Source organism: Oncorhynchus tshawytscha, linkage group LG22 (assembly GCF_018296145.1).
Source record: "Oncorhynchus tshawytscha isolate Ot180627B linkage group LG22, Otsh_v2.0, whole genome shotgun sequence".
Taxonomy (NCBI): domain Eukaryota; kingdom Metazoa; phylum Chordata; class Actinopteri; order Salmoniformes; family Salmonidae; genus Oncorhynchus; species Oncorhynchus tshawytscha.
The window spans coordinates 14,793,280-14,804,745 of record NC_056450.1 but is presented as its reverse complement, the minus strand read 5'-3'; the positions used below and the strand labels follow the sequence as shown (position 1 = coordinate 14,804,745).

The 11,466-nt window shown below is 42.4% G+C and overlaps 1 pseudogene; it reads left to right on the top strand.

Annotated features, from left to right (window-relative positions):
- Positions 1-3,593: 3,593 nt before the first annotated feature.
- Positions 3,594-10,319, top strand: LOC112221424 (annotated as a pseudogene).
- The last annotated feature ends 1,147 nt before the right edge of the window (positions 10,320-11,466 follow it).

The window sequence follows — 11,466 nt, the reverse complement described above, 5'->3', positions numbered from 1 at the left end:
TATTCCTACTGAATGCCAGTGGTGGTTCCTCAGAGGAGGAAGGGGAGGACCATCCATCCTCAGTGAATTTCATAAATACAAATAGTGAAACATTAAATTTAACCTTTTTAGATAAAACTATACTAAATCTATTCATGTCGCCAAATCATTAAAACACGCGGTTTTGCAATGTTCTACAGAAGCCTCAATAGCACTCTGTAGGGTAGCACCATGGTATAGCCAGAGAACAGCTAGTTTCCATCCTCCTCCAGGTACATTGACTTCAATTTTAAAAAACTAGGAGGCTCATGGTTCTCACCCCCTTCCATAGACTTGCACAGTAACTATGACAACTTCCAGAGGATGTCCTCCAACCTATCAGAGCTCTTGCAGTATGAACTGACATGTTGTCCACCTAATCAAACAATCAGATAATAAATCTAGTACTGAAAGCTACAGCTAGCAAGCACTGCAGTGCATAAAATGTAAGCAGTTAACTCCAAGATAAAGACAAAAGATAAACAGTTTAGAACAAATACATTTCTTTAAAAATGAAGGAGAAGCAAGAGAGCTATATTTCACTTTCACTTAGAGAATATAGTTTAGCCTACTCGAACACCTGGCTCAAAAAGAAAGGGGTGCTATGTTGGATAGCCATAGCCAGCTAGCTAACACTGGAACCCTTCCAAGTCAAGGCTTTTGGTTTTATTAATTTATTGCCACCGGGGACCGCCGGTGAAACTGCTTTCTGACTGTACACTGTACTGCATGATTGTAGCGGATTTACTACTAGAACTGTTAGTTGGCTATGTTGGCTATGATGTTAGCTAATATGATCACTATGATGTAGGTTGTGTGTAGCGGTTAGTGGATATGATATAAAGGTTTGGCTGGTATAATTCCTTCTCGCATCTACATGCTCTCCTCCTCTCACCTTTCCCTTTGCTTGTGGACTTCAGTGCACAACACATCAGCTGTCTGTGACCAGGCGAAAAAAAACTTTCCAACGAGCAATATTATCATGCTGTTGGTATGTGGCTGCTATCCAGACTGTATCACATCCAGCCGTGATTTAGAGTCCTATAGGGAATCGCTCAATTGGCCAAGCATCATCTGGGTTTGGCCGGGGAAGGCCGTCAATGTAAATAAGAATTTGTTCTTAACTGACTTGCCTAGTTAAATAAAGGTTAAATAAAATATCGTGAACTGTGTTTGCATGTGATCCGGAGTGTATTAATTCCGCCGATTCTGTTGAAAAAACGTTTCGTAAACTGAAGCAAAATTAACTAAATGAGGATAAAACATACCTGAATTTGTCCAATAGAAATGTTTGTTTGCAACTGTTGGACTAATGATAACCCATCAGCTTGATGCAAGCAAGAGTGTGCAAGACGGTATTGAATGTGTGACTCTGTCTGTCACCTTGATTACTCAAAATGTTTTCTCGACTTGTGCACCTACATTGTAAATTTTAATTCAAAGGCTAGGTTGAATCAACCTCATGATGGCTATAGGGAAAATGTGAATATCATGTAGTAAACTAAATCTTTCGATGTTACGTCACCCAAATCCAGAGAGCTGATGTTCTGAAAGAGCTGGACCCCTACAAATCAGCTGGGCTAGACAATCTGGACCCTCTCTCTTTAAAATTATCCGCCGCAATTGTTGCAACCCCTATTACTAGCCTGTTCAACCTCTCTTTCATATCGTCTGAGATCCCCAAAGATTGGAAAGCTACCGCGGTCATCCCCCTCTTCAAAGGGGGAGACACTCTAGACCCAAACTGTTACAGACCTATATCTATCCTACCCTGCCTTTCTAAGGCCTTTGAAAACCAAGTTAATAAACAGATCACCGACCATTTCGAATCCCACTGTACCTTCTCCGCTATGCAAACTGGTTTCCGAGCTGGTCATGGGTGCACCTCAGCCACGCTCGAGGTCCTAAACGATATCATAACCGCCATCGACAAAAGACCATACTGTGCAGCCGTATTCATCGACCTGGCCAAGGCTTTCGACTCTGTCAATCACCGCATTTTTATCGGCAGACTCAACAGCCTTGGTTTCTCAAATGACTGCCTTGCCTGGTTTACCAACTACTTCTCAGACAGAGTTCAGTGTGTAAAATCGGAGGGCCTGTTGTTCGGACCTCTGGCAGTCTCTATGGGGGTGCCACAGGGTTCAATTCTTGGGCTGACTCTCTTCTCTGTATACATCAATGATGTCGCTCTTGCTGCTGGTGATTCTCTGATCCACCTCTACGCAGACGACACCATTCTGTATACTTCTGGCTCTTCTTTGGACACTGTGTTAACTAACCTCCAGACGAGCTTCAATGCCATACAACTCTCCTTCTGTGGCCTCCAACTGCTCTTAAATGCAAGTAAAACTAAATGCATGCTCTTCAACCGATTGCTGCCCGCACCTGCCCGTCCGCCAAGCATCACTACTCTGGACGGTTCTGACTTAGAATATGTGGACTACTACAAATACTTAGGTGTCTGGTTAGACTGTAAACTCTCCTTCCAGACTCATATTAACCATCTCCAATTAAATCTAGAATCAAATTCCTATTTTGCAACAAAGCATCCTTCACTCAATGCTGCCAAACATACTCTCGTAAAACTGACTATCCTACCAATCCTTGACTTTGGTGATGTCATCTATAAAATATCCTCTAACACCCTACTCAGCAAATTGGTTGCAGTCTATCACAGTGCCATCCGTTTCATCACCAAAGCCCCATATACTACCCACCACTGCAACCTGTATGGTCTTGTTGGATGGCCCTCGCTTCATATTCGTCGCCAAACCCACTGGCTACAGGTCATCTATAAGTCTTTGCTAGGTAAAGCCCCACCTTAGCTCACTGGTCAACATAGCAGCACCCACCTGTAGCAGCGCTCCAGCAGGTATATTTCACTGGTCACCCCCAAAGCCAATTCCTCCTTTGGCCACCTTTCCTTCCAGTTCTCTGCTGCCAATGACTAGAACTAATTGCAAAAATCACTGAAGCTGGAGACTCATATCTCCCTCACTAGCTTTAAGCATCAGCTATCAGAGCATCTTACAGATCATTGCACCTGTACATAGCCCATCTGTAAATAGCCCATCCAACTACCTCATCCCCATATTGTTATTTATTTTATTTATATTATTTTGCTACTTTGCACCCCAGTGTCTCTACCTGCACATTCATCTTCTGCACATCTATCATTCCAGTGTTTATTTGCTATCCTGTAATTATTTCTCCACTATGGCCAATTTTTTGCCTTACCTCCCTAATCTTACTCCATTTGCACCCAGTGTATATAGACCTTTCTATTGTGTTATTGACTGTACATTTGTTTATTCCATGTGTAACTCTGTGTTGTTTGTGTTGCACTGCTTTGATTTATCTGGGCCATGTCGCAGTTTCAAATGAGAACTTGTTCTCAACTGGCTTAAAAACAAATAATAATACATCAAAATTAAAAATAAATAATTGAGCTGGGGTGAATGAAATATGAATGATTGTCATTTAATATGCTGTAATAGAAATAAGGCTATGCTCATTAAAAAAAAATGTATCGTTCTCCATCTTAAACGTCACCGACCGCCACTGCTGAATACATGTCGCTGTCTGACCCGTACGGAGGAGGGCTAGAGATGCTGTGCGAAACGAAATGCAGCGAAAAGAAAATGTCATACTGCTTGGACAGGTACAGCTTCTTGCACCATAGAGTATTCCATACTATCATTTAAATCAACTTAGGTTTAGAATAATACTAAATTATATTACTGTTTGCTAACCACAGCAGCCTATGCGTCCTTCTCGTTGTAGCCTAATCTACTACGGCATAATTTGACCTCCCCGAGCGCAGTGGGTTTGTTTAATTGATAAAAATTCCCACCTGCGCGTAACACACAGTCAAGGTTGGCTATATAAAATAATGTTTGAAGCATTGTACATGTTATTAAATTACCAGGTGGTTACTGAATCAGGTATCAAGTTTGATCATTAACCAATTATCATTTTAATGCGCCTGTGATGTCGTTGCCAATAAAGTCTCCGTCACCAAGCAGACGCGTAATAGGATCCGTCTAATGGACATCTGCCTTGTATCTACCACATAACACAACATAATGACATACTATTTATTGCATTGCTCTGCTATCAAAATGTATCTGTTGAAATTGTAGCATTTGGGTGTATGTAGTTTTATGTATTATAATAACTAGGTAGAGAATGGTAAGAAATGTAGTAACATCAATTGCCACATGCCACAAGGGACACATGCTGAATGAAATGCAGTGCCCTGGCATTGTGCAAGAAAGATGCTGATAAACATGATCATCAGACAAACACTTGCCCTGCAGTACTATGCCTGCCTGCCCTTCTTGGAGTGTTGCACACATTAGCCTCGACTTGCTCCAGCAATTCTAATACCATGTTGAGGTCTGGCTCACTCGAGACTATGAACTTGAAGATGAAGAGCAGTAGAGGAAGTCTTGGTGTAAACAGGCCTCTATTAATAACAGCCAAGCAACTCTGTGGTCCTCGTATGTGGTCCTCGTAAACACACTCAGACTACAGGTGGGGGGCACATTGAACTTGACATTTTCCTGTCTCCCCTCTGAGCTGAGATGAGGGTCGAGATCGGAGAAGAGGTAAAGGAGAGTACGTAGCGGAACCTTAGAGAGAGGCTGGATTCAGTGGGTACATTTGTGACAAAGGTCTGAAGAGACATCCAGAGATTGTGTCTCAATGTAAAGTGTGTCAGGTGGATTGGACCTGTGTTTCTGTGGGGGTTCACTTTAACTAAGCTTGCTGCCTCAGCCTATCACCGCCGTACGCAGGAAGAGCACATCCCAGACTAAGACAGAGCCGCCCCTGCTCCGCACCTGCACACACACCATCTACACAGCAGGCAGACCCCCCTGGTACGATGAGCATGGTGCAGAGTCCAAAGAGGCCTTCGTCATCGGCACAACATTCATGGGTGTATGCCTTATTTTATTGTCAGTGTGTGAAGTGTTACTCAGGTGTTTTTGCTGTTATATGTGGTGTTGTAATGGTCTTTCCTTATTGTTGACAGGTTGTTGTACTCAAAAATACATGTGTGTTTGTCTGTGCAGGGTTGCTACTGTATTTTCTTCACAACAGCCTGGAGCCTTATTGACAGACATGTCACCCTTGTAATACTGTATGAATGAGCCTACCCACAATCCCTCACTCTTAATAATGTGGGGAAGAGACTGTCATGGGGAAGAGACTGTCTACAGTCTGGGTAATCCCATCCCTCCCTCCATCATGTCTATTTATAGACCAGCAGGGAACAACACGCATCCTGTCCCATGGACTCAACATGCACGCACGAATGCACGCACACGCACGTGCACACGCGTACACATTGTGTTTCTGTGTCCATCCATCCCTGAAGTTTGTTCTCCTGTACCCCCTAGGTTCTGACCCTTGAGGAACAGACCCTGGCAGCCAGTCAGTAACGCCCAGGGGCGTTTGACTTTGAGCTGCTGGTGGCCACCGTGCAGCGGCTCAAACACAGCAAAATTGTCATGATCCCTGTGTATGACTTCACTACACATGGCAGACAGAAAGACTGGGTGAGTGTAGAACTGAGAGGCCATGTACCAAGTGAAAACTGTAGATTCTCTTGATATATTTATCCACCGTAAACATTATTGGATAGAGAAAACGGGCAGCTGTTGCAGTTCTGAGCATTTCTGTTGTCTCTGTCTCTCCCCTCCTTAGAAAACTGTGTATGGTGCCAGTGTGGTCATCTTTGAGGGGATAATGTCCTTTGCAGACAAAGAGCTTTTGGAGGTAAGGCTGTATGATCATCACATGTTTAGGGTTTCTGATCTCTTTACTGAATCAGTCGAGTCCTCTGTGACTGCAACGTACAGGAACATAGTGCTCTGTTGTTGCTCTGTCTGTCTCCAGCTCCGAGACATGAAGAGCATTGTGGACACTGACTCAGACATCCGGCTCGTACGTCGGCTGCGCAGGGACATCACAGAGCGCGGGCGGGACATCGAGGGGGTCATCAAGCAGTACAACAAGTTTGTGAAGCCTGCGTTTGAGCAGTACGTCGAACCCTACATTCAGCTGGCAGACATCGTTGTGCCACGAGGTGAGTGATTTAGCACTAACCATTCGAAATGTCAAAAGTGCAGTATTTTGGTATCTTCCAGTCTTTATCTAATATTTGTTAGCCATTAGGAGCTAATACCCATATGACGGCATATATATCCTGCAGATATACTATTATTTCATAGCAAATTTTCTGTGCAGATATTTTATAATGTTAATTATGAGGTAGCCATATGAGCTAGCGAAATGTTTCTGACCAAGTGAAAATATGTTGTTTCCAAGTGAAAATATGTTGTTTCCAAGTGAAAATATGTTGAATGTGTACCTCTGCCAGGTGGTGGTAACATGGTGGCCATTTACTTGATAGTCCAACATGTTCACAAGCAGATGGAGGAGGTGAGTGAGCCACAGAACACTGTGCATGAGAAGAGGGCGCCACACTGTGGCAGAATGCTGAAGTGTCTATAGAGGCATAGTGAAGGGATGAGTGGCTGACATCTCTTTGCCTCTTTCTCTCTTTCTTTCTGTTTCTTTCACCCTTTACTACATTCCCTCTCTCACTCTCGCTCTCTATCTCTTTCCCTCTCTCTTTGTGCAGCACGAGCTCAGTGTCAGGTAGGCTTACACATCTCCTACAGCTCCTCCCTCGTTCCACGCCTCTCTTCCTGGTGTTATTCACAATACCCCCACCAGGTGTCTCAGTGTGACTACATGGTTGACTTCTACTGAAGAACTAGTGGGAGAGCAGAACAGTCTCTTGTCATTGTCACCTATTCAAATGTATTCTCCTTTGTGTTGTTTCGTCCAGGGCAGTCCTGTTCTCGGCCCAGCAGACTCAGCCCCCCCCCCTTCCCAGACCCTCAGAGTGTTGGAAAGTATGCCCCAGGTCAAAGGCCTACACACCATCATCAGGTCAGATCACAGTCTATGGGTCTAGAGCCAAACTACCGTCCACAGACACTTCTGTCTTCCAGACGGTATTTGCCGGGTCATCGAGCTTAGCAATGAGAGGCATTTAGGCCTTTTCTCATTCTCCTCTCCAACTCATTTGTGTAATTCAGGAATCAGGAGACCAGTCGAGACGAGTTCGTCTTCTACCCCAAGAGGTTGATGCGCCTCCTTATTGAACATGCTCTAACATTCCTGCCCTCTCAGGTATGTGGACATTTTTTCCCCATATTATAGTGTATTTAATTGTAATATGTTATTTGGTTTGATAGTGATTTGACATAATGTAACGGACTTTATCCCTATTGTATCATGTCACAGCCCTGCACGGTACAGACCCCACAGGGCCGTGAGTATGAGGGGAAGAGAAGCCTCAGTGGAAAAGGGGTGGGTACTATACAGTCATTGGTAGTACTCCTATTTTGCTCCACCGTGTGTGTTTGGTGTTCCTTTCTAATAGTGCAGAGTTTGTGTTTGTAACCATGCTGAAGCTGGATCCTCCTTTCTCCAGATCACAGGAGTGTCCATCCTGCGGGCAGGGGAGACCATAGCCTTCCCTGAGGGCGGTGTGCAAGGATGTCCGCTTCGGCGAGATCCTCATCCAGACCAACCTGGACTCAGGAGAACCAGAGGTACTTTAGAATGTAACAGAATAGAATAGGTCTTTATTGGCTGAAGAGAGAAGTGGCCTTGTTTAGAACAGTCACACTTATATCCACCTCACTGGGTGTCTCCTTAGTAACCAGATCTGCCTCCTCCACCTCCTGATCGTATCTCCGTGGTAACCCTGTTTCTCCTTCCTCCTCTCTCTGCCCCATCCCTTTCCAGTTGCATTACCTGCGTCTGCCCAAAGGCATCAGTGAGGACCATGTCATTCTAATTGACAGCACTGTCTTCAAGCGCTGCAGCCATGATGGCTGTGAGGGCCCTATTGGTAAAGTAGCAATTGACATCCCTATCCCATAATAACTGATAGCCCCCCAACTTCATGATTAATCATTATAGTAACCATAGAATTATAATTAGTAGTTCTGTTTCTATGAAAGTAACCCCCATTACCCACCATACTATGGCTGGGTTTTAAAAAGTTGGCATAGCATTGATTGTGTGTTGTGTTAAATGAGTGTTGTGATGTATCTGTGCAGGACCACAAGGTGCAGGAGGAGAAGATAGCGCTGGCCTCTCTGCTGATGGCAGGGTTGGGGGTGCACTGGGTGGCCTATGCCTTCCCCAAGGTCAAAATCATCACCACCGCTGTGGACAAGGGTGTTGATGACTTCCTCCAAGCCATTCCTGGGATTGGTGGGTTTGGCTCTGCTGTAGCACTCCGGTTATGCGTCATGGACAGTGGTGGAAGTCATTGAATGTATTCTGTACTCCGTGTGATGTAAGTTAACTCTGTGTCATACAACTCAAACTGTGTATCTGTGTGTTCTGTTGATACAGGGGACTTTGGAGACCGCTACTTTGGGACAGGTGGTAGAACATCAGGCTGGAGTGACGGTGAGGAACAGGAGCAACCGAAACAACAAACAATGAACTTGATTCTGTGAAACACAAGGTTAAAGGCTAGCCTTGTGAAACCAGACTGTGTGCTTGCTAGATCAGGCTGGTTTAACAAAGGCTAGTTCAGGGCAGGACTTCCTGACCACACCAGTCACATTCCATTCAGCTGCTATACAGTAGATGGACCCAACAAAGGGTCTCAATAAACGAGTCAATACTCAAATCAAATGTATGTACAACAAGACATTTTTGTATGGTTTATATTAGATGTTAATGGGTCATTATTCTATTTATATGGTTGGACGTTTCAGTTCTGGACTGCTCAAGCAAGCTAATGTTTATCATGTATATGGTGCTACATGAAACTGAATCAGTTTCATCCCCTCTCAAGACACTATCTTGAAATTACCTAGCTATTTGTTTTTTATTATCAGATTATATTTGGCAATTGTATATTAAACATAACATTATTGAATGTTTATCTATGTTTTATTAGGTAGAGAAGCTTTCTAGCCTGTAGGGGGGAGCATTGTTCAATTATAGTTGCTGTGTTGCCATGTTGTGTGTGCTCCCAGATACTCAAAGTACACTAGAAACCATATGACGGCCTGTAATTGGTGCATTTCATTCAACTCATTTCATTGAGTGAATTGACAAATCATGTACAGGGAAATTGACCATTATTTTCAAGTATTTGAAAAGGTTTTGAAATTTGAAAGGTAGTGAGTGGAAATGGTATTGAATCCTCTCCACCCATGATGGAGATGATCGAAAACAGTCACTAGAAATTTGTTGAGGATGATCTTCACCTGAACAAAGAGATCGTGACATGTCCTGATGCCCAATGCTAAATACCAAATATTAGATATCTTTGTATTTTTCTTACCCCGTTTTTTAAGGGATGTGACACCCATTTATACATTACGTTTATTGTATTCATTTTTACCTGACATAGTATACACACATGTATGAGTGTTGAATGTATTTTATCTCTGCCTCTATGATTGACAAGCATAGCCTACATTTAGTCATGAGAGAACACTGTTTTGGGGGAATCTCTTTTTCTCTGTGATAACCCTTCCAGAGTGGGTGACTGTGATCATGGATGTCATGCTGTATTCTCCAAGACAGCACAAGACCCTGCCTGCCCATGTGACTACTGCCTCAAGGTTAACCTGTTACTATGGAGACAAGCCCACCAATGAAAATTCAGCAGACGGTTGCGATGTTGACTGCAAGCTTTTTTGTTTTAAGGGTGACCTATTTTGTTCTACAGCTAGTCAGACACACACACACAAACACACACACACACACAATAACACACACATAAACAAGGATACTCACACACATTGAGATTTATAGACTGTAGGAGGTTATAAGGATACACAAAATAAATAAACACACTCAAAGATAATAAACAAAAAAGCTTTTTAATTCATTTTAAGATGACAGTTTCTTGCTTGAGCACATTTGTCTAAACAGATTTCACTTTTTCAAAATAATTACCACGCAGCCCAAAACTGAAACATGTTGGCCAAAATGACACATTTAATTTGCAAAATGCATTAAGGCTCTCAAAACATGAAATACATGATGCGAAATCAACTACCTCCATCAAAACATACAACCTCTTATCTAATGAAAAGTTATTTCAATCAATCGTTGCACAATGGCCCAATAAATACTATCTACAACTATCAATATTGTCTAACAGGGTTAACCCTGCCATTTGTTGATACTATAATTATAAAAGACAACAAAACATATAGACATAGCTTATACCTCCTTGCTTGTTTGTAGGTGACCAAATACTTATTTTCCACCATAATTTGCAAATAAATTCGTTAAAAATCCTACAATGTGATTTTCTGGATTTTTTTCTCTCATTTTGTCTGTCATAGTTGAAGTGTACCTATGATGAAAATTACAGGCCTCTCTCATCTTTTTAAGTGGGAGAACTTGCACAATTGGTGGCTGACTAAATACTTTTTTGCCCCACTGTAAATAAAAATAGAATGCCACTCAAAAGCATGAATATCCAGAAACAAAGGCTTTATTTTAAAACATTTCATTTGAACTGAGAGCTGAACTATCTTCCTTTACAGACCCCTCTACCCCTCCTTTGTCTTTGCCCTCGGCCTCTAACTTGGTCCGTTCTTGCAAACAGCAACTCAGAGGTGACCTTTTTTATGCATAAATAAGGACTGATTGCTGATTGAACAACCGTGCAAACAAGTTTTGCTCACATACAAAAGAGGTTCACATCCCTGGGAGTAATTTGTATCAGCTGTAACCAAATGTTAGAATTTGGTTTTGTTACGATTTACTCAACTGAGTTTTGCATCTTTTATAGAGTTGTGTTAAGTGTTTTTCAACAATGTGCTTAGCATTTGCATTGTGTGTGAAAGCAACAAGAAATTATATACCGTTTCGCAAAAATAATACTGTTGTGCTCATTAGGTTATGATGGAGATCAAGTGTAATATTTTGACATGGCAAATTTGAACATTTATCTCTGGGAAATGCATGAGAGTGTAATTATGGAATAGAGTGAATGGCAGATTACCATGTGAGGAAACAATCCCCCATACATCTACTTGCAAGAATCTGACTTTCTCAATGCCTTAATAGCCAATTAAATCATGTTTACCTGTGATAAATCTATAGCACTATTGCAGAACCTTTGTCTTCCATTAGTCATCACCAGTGTTTTTCAGAGTTGCCTTTGGTTTCAGGATCACTTTGATATTGCTAAATATTCGGCCTACAATGAGGGTTAAAGGCCACCGTGTGTTTGATTTGCGAGTTTGATCTTGGTAAATGCTTGGTTCAAATCCAACTGTGTTTGTCACATGCTTTGTAGATGACGGGTGTAGACTAAAAGTGAAATACTTTCTTACAGGTCCTTTTCCAACAATACAGAGTTAAAGATAAAAT